At 48.7% G+C, this 15,643-nt stretch overlaps 1 protein-coding gene and 1 pseudogene across 1 annotated transcript in view; both read right to left on the bottom strand.

Moving 5' to 3' along the window:
- The window catches only part of LOC141572941 (cadherin-23), a 314,361-nt gene that overhangs the window by 125,840 nt on the left and 172,878 nt on the right, over positions 1–15,643 (bottom strand). The window lies entirely within an intron of this gene.
- LOC109454830 (10 kDa heat shock protein, mitochondrial) lies at positions 13,433–13,741 on the bottom strand (annotated as a pseudogene).

Raw genomic sequence — 15,643 nt, 5'->3', positions numbered from 1 at the left:
AAGCTAGGCAACCCCAGGCAGGCCACATCCACTCAGTCTCTACGTTCTTGTGGGTAAAACGGGGAGGCCGTCCCTTCCTTGCAGCATTGTAGTGAGGAGGGTAACTTCGGTGAAGGCCCCTGGCAGCTGCTCAGGTCCACATGGGCTCTTCGGGAAAAGATGGCTTCTTTCTGGGTTCGGAGGGTGACATGGTTGCGAACTGAGCAGGCCTCCCGGGTTCAGTGGCTCACGTTCCGGGGGATTCAGAGATTACCATGATGGGGAGGGAGAGAATGAGGCAAAGAAGGTAGATTCTTGGGAACTCCTGAGCCAACCAGGCATCCAAAGCCCAGAGGTGACGTGGTCCTGGGCATGGGGTGGGGATGGTGGGTCAGAGAGAAAAATGGAGGTTGAGTGATTGGTGAGCATGAATCTCCCCATGAGAAACAGAATGGGGGTGACGAACCTGCTCCCATCAGCTAAGCAGACAATGCAAGTTGGGTGGTCAGGGAAGGCTTACGGAGGTGGTAAGTGGAAAGATAATGTCATAAGGAGGGAGGGACGTAGAAAGATGGAGAAAAAGGAATAAGCAGACTAAGCAAAGAGGACAATGCAGCCTCCTCCCTGCTCCTCCTGTGTGTCCTTCTTTCAAGAAGGTGCAGTGAAAAGCAGTCATTTCCCCTGGGTGAAGTCAATGAACCCAGGAACAATAGTAGTTTACGGAACACTTACTATATACCAGGCATTGTGCTAAGCACAGCCCCCTCTTTGAGGCAGGTGTTTTTACCTCGATTTATAGAAGCGATTTGTTGAGGTCCAATAGGCAGTTGAACTTGGAGCCAGGATTTGAACTTGGACCTGTCTGATCCAAAGCTCTTACCTGCTCCCTCAGCGTACTACTGCAGGAGCCACTTCTCAGGGAGCAGCACAGGCCATTCTGTCCTGTGGGTGGCATATTCCATCACTCCAGGTTGGGCCAATGTAGGGACAGGCTCCATACCCCTAAGTCTTTGGCCACTGTACCTGTAGGATGGCCAGAGGCTGAGGTAGGTGCTCTGAAGTAGAAGAAGATGAGAAAGAAACAGCAGGATTTCCTGGGCATGGAGTGGATGTAGGACTTCAGTAAAAGAGAAGTTTGCCTTTTCAGATCTCTTGGGTCCACCTACACCCGTCTGAACTACATCCACCTCACTGGATTTCAGATTTGATCTCCAAAACTGGAGCCCAAACTGCCTGGGTCCAAATCCCGGCTCCGGTGTTTACAAACTGAGTGGCCTTGGCCAAGTTACTTAATCTCTCTGGGCTCAGTTTCCTCATCTGTAAAGTGGGAACAATAATAGTACACCCTCATTGGGGTGCTATGAGAAGTAAATGAGTTAATACACGTAAGCTGCTTAAAGCAGCCCCAGGCACATGATAATTATCCAATAAATGTTAGTAAGGGTTACGTTTTCCTCCCCACCCCCACCATCTTACCTCCTCTTCTCCCAAAGAAGTACCGATTCCAGCGCTTTACTGAATGTCCCTGTATGTGCATGTATTTATTGTTAAATGCCCACTGTAGCTATTGATTTTTTTTTAACTTACAGACATGGTATTATGCACTCCCATTTTATTTCTTCTATCACTCAATACTAGGTTTTAAAGACTTATCTATTTTTCTGTATGGACAGCTATTAAGCTGAGTCACATGAAATTGCTGACATTCGACCATTTTTGACTTACAAAAATGGTGATTTCATGTGATTTAACCTAATGCATGTGGCTTCTCACGGACACAGAGTATTCTCTAGCATTGGGTGGGCGAAGCCTTCCTGTCAAAGGCTACAGTACACATTTTAGACTCTGCAGGGCAACAGGCAAAATTGCGGACATTGAGTTGGTACTTATTTAACTGGAGAGAAAATTAACTTCCACCAACATTTTTGACGAAATTATAAATATAATAATAATTGAGCTCAGTGTTTTGTAATACAGGTCGACTGGTGGGAAGAATGGAATTTGGGTGGTGGGGAATAATATTTCACTTAAGCGTTCAAAGATAGTGCTACTGCTATCTAATCAGTTGCAAAAAACCACTCATCTTTAAAATCCATTCTTAGCTCGTAGACCACATAAAACCAGGCAGCTGGAGGGTCTGGCCCACATGCCTACGTGGGGTGTGACGAGGTTGCAGCTGCGGTGGCCCTTTGCATTTCTCTGATTTCTAGTCAGTTTCAGCACCTCGATATATGTTTATGAGCCTTGGGTTTCCCAGTCTGTGAATACCTTTTCCTATGTTTCTATTGAACTTCCAAGTTTTTCCTACTAACTTATCAGAGCTCCTTACATTATTCTAAGCATTAGTCCCTTATTGGTTTTAATTGTTGCAAACCATCCTCTCCCCACGAGTCATCCGTTGGTAACTTTGTCTGTATATTGCTATTGAATTGAAAATCCTTTGGTGCAGACCATTTTTCACCTGTGGCCTGTGGTCTTTGGGTGCTAAGAAGTCCTTTCCTATTACAAGGTCACAAAGATATACCCCCCATTTCCTTGTATGAGTTTTATAGTTTACCTTTCACATCAAGGCCTTTAATTCATTCACCGTCCACCTTGGTATATGGTACATGGTAAGAATCTTGCTTTATTTTCCTTCATACGGTGAGCTAGTTTTCCCAACACCAGCTACTGAACAAGTCGTCTTTTCCCCATTGATTTGTGGTGCCACCTTTATCATATATCAAGTTTCCATATTTATACATGGGTCTGGTTCTAAGAGCTCCAGTCTGTCCCACTGGCCTATCTGTCTATCTTTAAAAATGTACTAGATGAATTTGGGGCCTGCCCCACTCAAGGCCCTGCCACCCTCTTGTGTACCAGCTGCCTGGGGTGACACCATCTCAGGCTGCAAGCCATCTACAGCTTGTGGCTACTACTTGCAATGATGAGCTGGCCAATCTGATCCCATCTGGGAAACCTGGAATTGGAAAGCTAGCATATGGAGAAGGTTGACAGCTGATACAGAAGCTAAAAGGATATTTCAAGGGGGTGCCGTGATGGAGAAAGCGCAGCATGGCCATCACGGACCAGGTGAGCTCATGAGGGAATCAGTGGGGTAGAGAGAGATGAGGGGGCAAATGCTCAGAGAGGAGCAAAGATGCATGGTCAGCTGAATAATGGCCATCAAAGACATCCAGGTCCTAGTTCCTGGGACCTCTGAATGTTACCTTATGTGACAAAAGGGGCTTTGCAGGTGTGATTCATTAAGCATCTTGAAATGGGAAGATTATCTACTCCCTACATAATCACAAGGGATCTTAAAGAGGGAGGCAGAGAGGATTTGATTACAGGAAAGGAGAAAGCAACATGACCGGGGAGAAAAGACATTGACGTGATGCAGCCACAAGCCAATGAATGATGGCAGCCACACGCAGCTGGGAAAGGCAAGGAATGAATTCTCCCCTGGAACCTCCAGAAGGAACCAGCCCTGACAACACCTTGATTTGAGCCGCATAGGACTCATTTGGGACTTCCGGCCTTCAGAACTATAAGAGAATACGTTTCTGTGATGTGAGGTCGCTGAGTTTGTGATGCTTTTTACCGCAGTCACAGGAAACAAAGACAGATGATGTAAGAAAGGAGAACACACTTGAGCTTGCTGTACAAGTTCCTCATCCCAGAAGGCCCGAAACCAAGGAGGGTCTGCCCTGGATTCCTGGGGGAACCCCACAGCTTCACAGAAAGCCCCCTTTTCTGAGCTTCCTAAGTGCTCTCAGATTTTTGGAACCACAGATGCCCTGAAAGGAACAATCCACACTCCTCAGCTTTGACCCTCAAGATCCTTCAAATTATCTCCCACCTTTCTGCTTCTGCAGCCTTGTTGGTTTACCTGCCACCCCCTAGACCCCTCATGAATAGTCTTCCCTTTAGGCCAGGGGTGTCCAAACTTTTTTCACCAAGGGCCATATGCAGTAAAATACACAAACAGCCGGGCCACTCACTCGAGGTGAAGTACATATTGCCTCACCTGGTTTATTTAAGTAAACTAAACATATTTTTGGAATTTGCTGCGGGCCAATTAACAATGGATTGCCGGCCGCAGTTGGCCTGCGGGCCGCAGTTTGGACACCCCTGCTCTAGGCCTTTGCTCCTGTTGGTCCCTTCTGTCTGGGACGCCCTCCCCACTAACCCAGCCATCCTTCATCCCAATGGCAGTACCAATAATAATGCCCTGTGGGCATCAGTGTTCCCCCCCCCTTTCCAAGGTGACTGCATTGATAAGCTCCTGTCCAACAGACGGCTGGTATTTCCTGAGTTCTTGCCCGGGGCCAGGCCTGTTCTGAGCACTTGACATGTGTTGATGTGACTCTCGGAACCCCTGTGAGCTCTGTCATCCCTCTCGTTCTACAGACAAGGAAAGGCTCCGGTCAGGTTTCTCTTGTCAGTTGTGCCCAATCTTTGGTCATGTGGATGCTGTCCTCCTAATTCTTGCCATATTTGCATGCAACTTGTATTATTATTATTTACTATTTTTCTTTATTTTGATTCAATTTTTCTTTTAAACATTATTCTAAAAGAATCTATTTAAGAGAGGATGAACCAAATGGAGAACAAGTTCATTGGCCATCGAGGGTGATTGTAAAATGGATAAAAGGAGCCTATGTGGTTAGATGTTTAGCGGCACTAGCTTCACATCTGAAGGCTCCGGCTCTCTTTTTGTTAAATGGCAGATGAGTCCAGGGGTCGAGAGGTGTTAAAGGTGTGAGCGCCCATTGGACTTTCTCATGCACACAACTGACAAAGACAGAAATTCTGAAAGAGAATTGAGAAGGGACAGACAGTCTCACTGTGTGATTTGATGTTATTTCATGCCCCACGCGTGTACCACTTAAAATCATCTCTCTGAGTAATCCACATCTGAGTGAAGCTGCTGCCCCAGCCCCAGCCCCAGCCCTCCTGGACTGCTCTGATCTCCAAGGACTTCCAAATGCTGTGTGGATGGATGAGCGTTTCATATGCTTACCTCCCCAGCAAATTCTCAAGCTTCTCGATGGAATGGTTTTCCATTTCCAATTTCCATCCTAGAGGCTGTCACCCCAAGACCACCAAGCGTGGAAGCTGGGGAGACTGGCTCATCAAGACCTTGCTAAGCACCTGCTGAGTCATGAATGGGCAACTCTCCTGTCCCCGCAGATGTCTAAGAGGACCGAAAGCACCCAGGACTCCCCTCCTCATTTGCAAAGTGCTCCCTTAAGTCTCCACTAAACTGGTTTGTGCACATTTAAGATTCCCACCAGCATTACAAGACAAACCAGTCCCTGGCTCCTTTAAAATAACCCTTGCTCTGCTGGATGTTGTTATGAAGTGCCCTTTAGCCTCTGCTTTTACTGAGTCAGAAGTGCTTCACTGATGGGGTCCTCACCGCATTAGCAGCAGGAGGGCTGGGAGGGGCAATGAGCTGGAAAACAGAGGCAGCCTGATTCCACCCCACTTCTCTCACAAAAGAAAGTCCTTCTGGGGAAGGGGGGTCGGGATGGAGCAGAGCCCAGCAGAATGAGACGATGAGCAATAAATTCACTGTGCCAGAATGTTTGTTCACTTCAATCAATGTGTGAAAAATATCTGCCTGGAAATCTCTGTTTCCAGGATATTGCTCAAATATTTGAATGGGGGCAGCCAGTTAATTGAGTCAGGCAGAGCATTTGACAGAGAGACAGAGGGAGAGGCTGCGGGGGCACCGGAAGACAGCCCAGCCCAGAGCTGGATCTGGTGACTCCCAAACCCGGGTAGTCCTATTTGATGCTCAGGGCAGGGGGAGTGGAGAGTGAGGCAGTGGCATCGGAGACATGTGGGTTCTGGAGCCACCCTGCTCACCTCCCCACCAGCCATGCGACCCTGGGCAACTGGGACTCAGTTTCCTCATCTGTAAAATGGGATAATACTAGTAGTACTGAGTTCATGGGGTTATTGGGAGGATTACAGAGTTGATGCAGGTGAAGCACTTCAATCTGTTCCTAAGCCCCAGAAGTGTTAGCTCCCACTGCTGTTATTATTATTCCTCAGTCTGGCATTCAAAACTCTGCCAGTGAGTTCCACACTATAAGCGGATGTCAGGACTGGAGACGAGGGTCCCCTGAATGTGTGCTCACACCCTGCCCCGCGGCGACTGACTCCTCTGTCCTCATGGTCTCCCCCAACCATCCTCGAGGCTGCCTTTCCTTTCCTGACCTCCTGAAGTATCTGTGCTATCCACCATGCTTTAGGCTTTTAGGGTGAATTACTTGTGCTGTTGGGTTCTTCCGGGGCCTATACTGGACATGTCTGGTGAACTGGTGGGTGGGTTTTCAGTGGCTGACATTTTGGCTAAAAGTAAGGTGCCTTCCCTTTCTTGTCTTAAATTGCTTTCAAACATACTCTGTAGGAGATGGAAATGGGGAGGGTGTCATGGTGTTCTTGTGACCCTGCCAGAGCCCGACAAAGAGAAGGACTATAGGCTGGAGCTGGTGGGCAGAGGAGGAGCCTATATCTCCACCATGACCCATTTTATTCCAGGGTCATGGAGTGCCCAGGGCATCCTGGGCCATTCCAGGGGCTACAGGGGGTGCTCACAGCAGGGGTCTGGGTGAGTCACCCATCTCCAGTAGCTTGGCATGGGGGATACCCACAAGGGGTCGGGGGCAAAAGAGCAGGTCAATTAGACAATGCATGGGAATTGCCTCCCTCCCCACCCCACAGAGGCCCTGCAACACTTGGAGATTTTACAGAGAGAGGAAGTCTTAGGTTTTGCAGGCAGAGGACAGGCAAAAGCCAGTGGCATTTGTATTTTTAGAGGTTCCATTACCATCTGTATGCTGAGGAACCCTATCTTTTCTTATGTGTGCTGGTCATTAACCAGACCATAATGCTTTGGATAAACCCTATCAATATTCCCATCTTACAGATGAGGAGACCGAGGCACAGACAGGAGAAATAAGCTGCTCAAGGTCACCTGGGACATGCGCCAGTCTGGCTGTGAGGAGGGGCTGTGACAAAGGCTTCTCCCACTGTCTCTCTCTCCAGGGTGCCTTGCCCATAGCAGGCACACAGTACATACTGATGACATGGAAACACTGACAGAAATGTAGGTGCAGATGTCAACATTTTTTTGTCCCCCCCGGGAAGTCATGAATCAGAGCTGTGTGGGGGCGGGAGGTGGCCGATGGGCTGAGCTGGTAGAACTCCATCTGCTTCCTTCACTGCTCACCCTCTCGGCAGGACACCCCAGGGTGTCTCTCTCCTGCATCCCCGCCCCGTCCTCTCCTCCTCCTTCCTGCTCTGGCTGAGCCGAGCCCAGAGACGTGGAACAGCAGTGCGGGGTTGTGGGTGACTTCAGGCTTAATATCTTTGTAACTATATTGCAAAAGGGCAGGCCTAAGACTGCGCCTTACGCTTAATCTTTCTCTTTTATTGCTTTTTCTCTTGTATGATTTAACCTTGCACCGGGTATCAAGCTAGATAAATAAAAACTTTTATTTCAGATTAGCCCCGGCTGGAGGCCACTTGGAAGCTGAGCACTCATCCAGGGCATCAGATGACAAAGGGAGCTGGGAACCTGCGCTGCTTAGAGGGGCTCATCGTAGGTTCAAAGCCGCCCAAAGATACCTGAGGCCTTTTCTGAGGTGGGAGGGACGAGATCTCCCATTCGCACAGACTGGGGATGCTGACGCAGGCAGCTGAAATCCCCTAGTCCAGCCAGCCTTCCTGAGCCCCGCCCTAAGGGCCCCTCACCCCAGTTACCTTCTCGTCACCCTGGTATTTCCTTCCCAGTGCTTAGCACAGCCTGAGAACACCGCCTTACTGACTTCTTTATTATCTTTCTTCCCCACTAGAATGCGCTACTTGAAGGCAGTGACGGCAGCTTTCCCTTTACAGTTTGGTCCCCAGGGTCCAGCGTGGAGCCTGGCACACACTTGGAACTCAATTAATATTTGTTGGTTAACTGAATGAATGAATCCTAGGGTTCTAGTCTAGCACACAGACCAGCGGGTGGACACAAATCACGTGGTTTCTTGCCAGAATAATAAAAGATGGCAGAACAAATGTGGGTTTTGGAAGCAGGAAGATCTGGATTTGAATCCTGGGCCCACCATTCACGAGATACATGTCCTTTGCTTGGTGAGTTTTAGCTTCTTTATCTGTGAAACGGCTCTGGCTAGCCACATTCTGGGGTTGTGGTAGGGGTGAGAGATGAGGTATGCAGCCCAAGGCAAATTCTCACTCGTGTTCAGTGAGACATACAAGATGTTCATAGTATCACGCTTTGTAATAGCAAAAATCAATTCATACACCCATTGACAGGAAAATGGGTTACCTATGGTATTTTCATGTAACAGAATAATATATAGTAATAAAAATGAACAAGTGACATCTACACCCCTCCCCCAAAAAAAGGATGAATCTCGGATATATAATATTGACTAGAAAACACAAGTCCCAGGAGACTATGCATAACAGGTACTTTTTAAAAGAAACTTCAAGGGCAACTAAACCCAAGCAATATGTGATATATATATAAATATATATATATATATATAAATATATATATATATATATATGCTTTTTTTTTCGTATGATAAAATCTTTTTAAGAGCAAGGGAATGAAAAAGATGGGTTGGAAGAGGGACCCAGGCAGATATGAGGCATGGGTGACAGCCTAGCTCTTGGATTGGCTTATAGGTTCACAGGTGCCCACAATGTTATTAGTATTAAAAATTAATAATGAAACTAAGGAGAGCCACACATGGACCTATGTTGATCATGAACCAAGAATTATGTGAAAATCAGTTCTGTGTGCCTGAGGTGTGCCCAAGTTAAAAGAGAAAGAGAATGCAAAATAAATGGTGGCCAATTTCACAATTCTCCAAAGGCCTCAGAGCCCTGGGAAGTCCAATACAAAGCAATTCTATTAGAGATGAGGAAAAAAGGGGAAAAGAGCTAACTTTTAAAATAAGACAAATGCCCATTAACATAGGGAAAACAGATTAGAACTTTCCCCTAAGCAACCTCTGGCCAGGAACTAGAATCGCCCCCAGCCCCTGAAAGTAACCTCAGCCATGACTGTCTGCCAGCCCTCAGGCACGCCTGAAGAGAAGGGGTACCCTGAGTGGAGCTGAGGTCCATTCCCTGCCCAGCTGGGGAGGTGGACTCAAGGTCTAGCAGAAGAGGTTCTGGTTGGGCCTAAGGGGGAGGTCTGGGGTACTCCCACAGTACACAGGGCACCCAGGAGGATACATAGTATCCGAAGCAAGGGACAGAGACTCCTGCGTGTGCAGAGGGTGTGGGAGAGAGAAGATGCAGGAAGGGAGGGTCTCAGACCATGTGGCAATGAAACCCCTTCCAAGTCCGCTGACCACTGTTATTCACGGGGAAGAAGCAAAAGGGAAGCCACGGCTGCTGACAAAGAGCAGATGGATGGGGCCTCATTAAAGGGGGGAGGAGGAACAAGACTCTGGTTTATCAGAAAGGAGGGTACAGGAGAATGTCGAGCAGGATCAAGGCTGAGAGGAGGCAGATCAAGGGGAGAATGAAGGGCAGGCAGGCTTTCTGGGGTTCAGCAGGAGAAATGTAGCATTGGTGTAATATTTCATTGTTGGGGTCTGGTGGTGGGAGAGAACTGTAAATAATATGGCAGTGTATTTGTATAATTAAGTACTAAAAAACACCCTCCAGAGGCATTGTCCTTAGATATTTTCAAAAGAAGAGAGCCATGAAATGCAATGGGATAAACCTTGGACACATTTGTTCCAGCTCTAAAGAGAACGCCTATCAACTGCTAGTGGCTGCTGGAGGGCTGGGTAAGAAGGGCTTGGGGCCTGTCCAGGCTCAGTGGGAAAGTGTGCTGGGATCAATTAGTGATGTCTGCCTTGGTATGGGAGGAGGGAGTTCTGGCACATGTGCTGACATGGGTCTAGGCAGTCATAGGTGTCAACAGATCAACTTTCCTTATGAAGATGCCCCTTTCTGCCTAGGCCACTGTCAGGACCTCATAACCTAGATTCAGCAGTTAGAAGCTTCTTTGTCTCTTCTTTTCTGCACCATCTATTTTTAGCACACCAGAGCCTGCTGACTCCCCCTGTACATCTCTACAATGACCCCCAGGCCTCCCCTAGACTGGTGCAATAGCCTGTTAGCAGCTTGCCCTCATTCCAGTGCTTCCTGTTCCAATCATCCCAAACTCCCATGAGATGAATCTTCTGATGACCCCGTGTTCACTGTCCCCACTCCTAGCCCCACTCAAGAACCCACTTCTTTTGCCTTCTATGCCCTCTACCAACTGGCCCCACCACGCAACTCCGATCTGCCCTGACTTCTCCCAGGTCACCTCTGGGCTCCAGCCAGGCAGGCCATTACCCTCTGTGCCCAACCAGGTGCTTGGAAGCTTCTGGGGCTTCCAGGCATCCACTGTGCTACCCCACACAGGCCGTCGCGTACATTTCAGATATCCAAAGCGGGTCTGTGTTTCCTGAGTTTTCACTTCTCTGGGGGGAGAAAAATGCCAAGCAGCTTAATCACAGGGCTTTGATGTGTTTCAAACAATGGTCTCCTGTGATAGCCGCCCCCCACCAGGTCATGGCCAAGGGGCCTGATTCATTTATTGGTATAAGTGGGGGGTGTGGTTGTGTGCGAGTCTGACTGTATCTGATTATTCTCCCTATCTTCACACACTCACACACACGCAGCCTTCTCTTCAAAGGACTCAGTGTATTTTCAAGGAACTGCCTTATTTGGTAGCATTAAAATGAAAATCCAAAGAGTGGCAAGTGAGAACTTGTCCTGCACTAACATACCTGGGCAGGACCCCAGTGTGACTGGTGGTGGGACCACAGCCTTTCAAGTGGAGAGGGAGGGGTTTCAGCCCTGATACTGCTCATCCATTCTTTACTCTAAGCCAGTGTTTCTCAACCTTTTTTTCGTTATCCCACTCCCCCCACCATTTGAGACTTTTTTTGCCTAACTGCATCTCCATCACCCGCCTGAAATTTCAACACCACAGATATAACATATCTGTATGTATATCTATGCTTTATACATAAAAAGAGTAAGATATTTTTCACCACTCAGAACAAATGTCTGCCCCTTGGGGGTGACTTTGCCCCCGTTGACAACACCTGTTCTTCTAGACCAGAGCTTCTCCAAGTGGGGTCCCCAGACCACCAGCGTCAGCATCACCTGGACCCCCCCGCCCCCCAGTTTCTAACTCAGTAGATTAAGGGCGGGGTGCAAAATTTGGCATTTCTTTTCTTAAATTTTTTTAATTTTTATTTTTTTAAATTTGGCATTTCTAATTATTCCCAGGTGAAGCTGATGCTGCCGGTTCAGGGACCACACGCTGAGAATCATGTTGTCACGGAAACTGGGCGTATTGTGGAGCCTGAGAGACCTGGGTTCAAACCCCTGCTCTTCCACGTAGTAGTTGTGACCCTGGGCCAATCTATGTAAACTCTCTGAGCCTTGCTTTTCTTGTCTACAGAATGGAGTCATTGTCTCCCTCATACACCACTGTGTACACGGCCGGCACCCAATAAGTGGGGTCCCCCTCCTTTTCCCCTGGGGATGTGGCAGAGCCGCAGAAGGCCACAGAAGCAGGGTCAGATGGAGAAAGGGAAGTGGGCTTCGTGGTGTGGATGAGGGATTGCTTAGGGCCTCTTCAGCCTGCCGAGAGGACAGTGGAGTGGTGACAGGCTGAGGGGCGCTGCCCTGCAGGACACCGTGGAAACTGCTAGCGTAGGCTCATCCACCAAATCCTCCCACCTCAGGTGGCAAGGGCCCTTCTGGCACCGGAGAGAGTTCATTTAGCATCAATTAGAGAGAGGAGAGGACGAAATGACAGAATCATCAGTCTAGTATTTGTGGAAAATGAAATGCTTCTATTGCCAGGGGAAAGCATTCAGACAGCCTCAGAACCACCTGGAGGTCTTGTTAAAACAGTTTTCCAGGCCCCACTCCTGAGTGTCTAACTTAGCAGCTGTGGGTGGAGCCAGGGAAGGTGGGTGTCTCACAGGTTCCCAGGTGACACTGCTGGTCCAAGGCCCCCACTTGGAGAACCACGCTTGACAGCCACTGGTAATGGTCTCCCTATGATGGGCGATAGAGAAAATATGAAAAGTTCCGGGGCTTGTGGAAAAATGATGGCAGGACAGAATCCTGGGCCTTAGAGCCCTGGGGCTGACTGCGAGAAGCCTTCAATCTGGGCTCCTGCCCATCTGGGCGAGCCTGGCTTGGCGGCATATAAGAGTGGTCACAGCTAGCAATACAGGCTTCTGACAGCATGACACGTGCTCGTCTCCAGCACACCCTGATGGGTGGCAGGCAGGAGGGAAGATGCCTGACATCTGTTGAGGGCTTGCTATGCGCCCACCTGTGATAGATACTCACCCAATGCCACTCACTTTATATAATGGTCTCAATGTCTTATATTTTCACAACTCTGTGAGAAAGATACTATTGGCCCCAATTAAAAGATGGGGAAATTGAAGCCACGAAGAGTTTTAGTCACTCAGTCAAGGTTACTTCACTGAGAATAGAAGATGCCTCTCTGGAACAAATAGTAGTTGGAAGTTAAAATAAGCAACTTCCCTGCTCAAGGGGTCTTTAAAGGCATCTGAGGCTAAGGGCCCTTTTGGGCTCCTCCCTCGTCTGCACCACCTATCCCATCTCCTGAGTTGACCGGTCAACTCAGCCTCCTCATCCTTCTTCGGATGTCTGTGTCTGTTCCCTCACTGTGATGGCCAGCTAGGGGACACTAAGGGCAGCCTCCCTGTTGGCCTGCTTGCTCTCTCCTGCCCTACTCCAATTCACTGGCTTCAATCTGCCCACAGTGAGCTCCATACATTGCATCTGACCATATCCCTCCCTTGCTGAACTGGCTACGTGCTGCCCTCAGGGCCAAGGCCTGGCATTCTCCTGAGCTGGGCATTCCACACCCTGCATGGCCAGGCTCTGTGTCCCTCTGTGGCCTCCTCTCCCCGTGGCCTCCCTTGCATGCTGCACTCACTCACGCTGCATTACTGCAGTGGAACGAATGTGCCACGCTCTCTCCTACTCTCAGATCTTGGTACACGCTGTTCCTCCCTCCACAATTCTCTGCAACAGACCCTCCCTCCACAATTCTCTGCTAGTTCCTGCCCAGCAGTCAGTGGGTGCCTTAGATGCTCTGTGAGTCTCCCCACCCTGGTGATGGCTGGGGGAGGCAGCCCCTCCCATGAATTCTTTCTCAGTTCTTATTACAGATATTTTTTTATTTATATATTTTTATGTGGAAATGTTTATATCAGTACAGTGAAACTAAATTTTACGAGACACTCCATGTTACTAGTTTGGATATTGTTAGCTTATTACAAAAGAGAGGTATGGAAATTATTTACATGATGAGGTTTCAGAACTTCAGTGCAATGGCCAGCTTCGTGTGATGTCATTTCAGTAGGGATTTATTTCAGTCTACATACTTTCCAAGAATGTCACCATCTCTAAATAAGAAATAATCCACCTCATCTAGAACGACTTTGGTGCCTCCATGTTCTGGAAGAAGAACTTCCTCTCCAACTTTCCCGCTAACTGGTTGACTCTCTCCACCCTTTCCTTTAGAGCCTGACCCAACAGCTACTACTGTTGCTTGCAGTACTTTTCCTTGGGATTTTTTCTGGAAGCATAATGCCTCCTTTGGTTATAGTTTCCACAGCACTCCTTTCAAGTAATCCTCGGTCAAAGAGGGGGAAAACTTTCTAAATGCCTGTCCTGCCATGACTCTGGCTGCCTGAGTTTGTACTCTGCTCTCATGCTGCGACCACAAGGAGAGACCTGTAGTCTGGCCCTTATTATGGATCCTTTCGAACACACACAAAAATAGAGAGGATGGTCTAACGGACCCCCGGGGGCCATCAGCTCATGTCAATGGTGATCAGCACCGCCCTGGTTTCTCTTCAAAGCGTCCCACCCACTAGGGCGTCATAGCCTGTCTCCCCGGCCACTCGGCAGGCTCCTGAGACTGAGACAGTGTTTCCTCCCGCCCCCGCCCCCTACCCATCCACAGCGGGTGGATATCAACAGTCCCCATTTGTACAGCACCTACTATAAACCCAGGCATTCTTCTAAGTCTAACACATCTTAATCCACTGACTCCTTGTAGCATCCCTGGGATGCATGGCCTATTATTACTTCCATTTACAGACTGGAAAACTGAGGCTTCGGTTACACAGCTGGTCAGTGGGAGAAGGCAAACCAAGGCCATCTAACTCAGGAATGGAGCTGCCCATAGAGATAGAACGTGAGCCACATGTGTTATTTTAAATTCTCTAGTAGCTGCATTAAAAGAAAAAAGAAATGAATAGGTAAACTAATGGCAATAATATGTTGTGTTTAGTCCAGTATATCGAAAATATTTCAACATGTCATCAATAAAAGACATTATTAATAAGATATTTTGCCATCTGTTTTGCATACTAAGTCTTCAAAATCCTGTGGGTTATATTTACAGCACATCGCAATGCAGACTAGCCACATTTCAAGAGCTCCATAAGCACGCGTGCAACCGTATTGGCTAGTGGTCACCACCCTGGCCTCAGAGCCTGTACTCTCAACCACTTCTCTATTTAAATGAGTGAAGGAAGAAATGAGTGACGAGGACGCCCAAGGACCCTTGGCCTTGATCTTTCCTTCATAACGAATAATACTTACTATTTTATGGCCCTTTAGAGTCTCTCTGGCACCATCTTATCTGCCGAGGGGACTATTAACCCTGTTCCCTGGATGAGAATTATGGTGTGAAGAGGGGTGAAATGCCTTGCTCAGACACACTGCTGCAGGTGGCAGAGCGGAGCCTGAAACCCACAAGTCTGGACTCCAAGTCCAGTGCTCTGCAGTGAAGGGCGGTGCAGATGCCTCCTGAAACGAGCCTGTGTCTGTCTGGCAGAGGACGGTGTCTGCTCAGACCACAGGCCGGGCTGGCTACTGGGTCGAGAGGCTGCAGAGCCCTGTCGTGCCTGGGCCCCAGTAGAAGTGATGCCCTTGGTGAGTGGCAGGACAGGCACAGGCCCAGGAAGAGGACGGAGCCCATGCCAGGTCCTCTACGGGAAAGAACCTTGTCATTCTTCAGTCTCAGTTTGGCCACGAGAGGCTGAGAACAAATTGATGGCAATGAAGCCATAACTTACCTCTGAAGGCCTCTTTGTTCTTGGCAAAACAGAGGGGTCATTAGTAATGGGGAAAGCGCTGGTGTGCAGACATAAATTCCCCCCGTTGCAGGGCTGATAAACAGTCCAGAGGGGACGAGGTCCCAGAGAGCCGGACAGGTTAACCATGCACCATGGATCATGGTGGCCTCAGGCCTGTGTCCCCCACCCCCCCCTGTGTGGACTGAGCTGCCTCCTGCCCGGGTTCTGGAGGCACCTGGACACACCTAGAGACCTGGTCACCCACAGTGGCCTTCAGGACTCGCACCTGGCTGAAGCAGTCCCTGAGGCCCTCAGTTCTGTCTTCCAAATGAAAATGATTCCAGATTACCTAGAGCTAGAGAGGGCCCCACTGGGCACGCAGGCCCAGCTTGGGGCAATTAGCAGGAAGATGCCTTTGCAGCGTGTTCTTTCTCCCTGTTTCGAGCCAAACGGGCACTGGCCAAACCTCCGAGGAAAGGCCAGTGTGTGAGGCC

Source organism: Rhinolophus sinicus, linkage group LG07 (assembly GCF_036562045.2).
Source record: "Rhinolophus sinicus isolate RSC01 linkage group LG07, ASM3656204v1, whole genome shotgun sequence".
Classification (NCBI taxonomy): Eukaryota; Metazoa; Chordata; class Mammalia; order Chiroptera; family Rhinolophidae; genus Rhinolophus; species Rhinolophus sinicus.
This window is presented reverse-complemented; position numbering and strand designations above follow the sequence as displayed.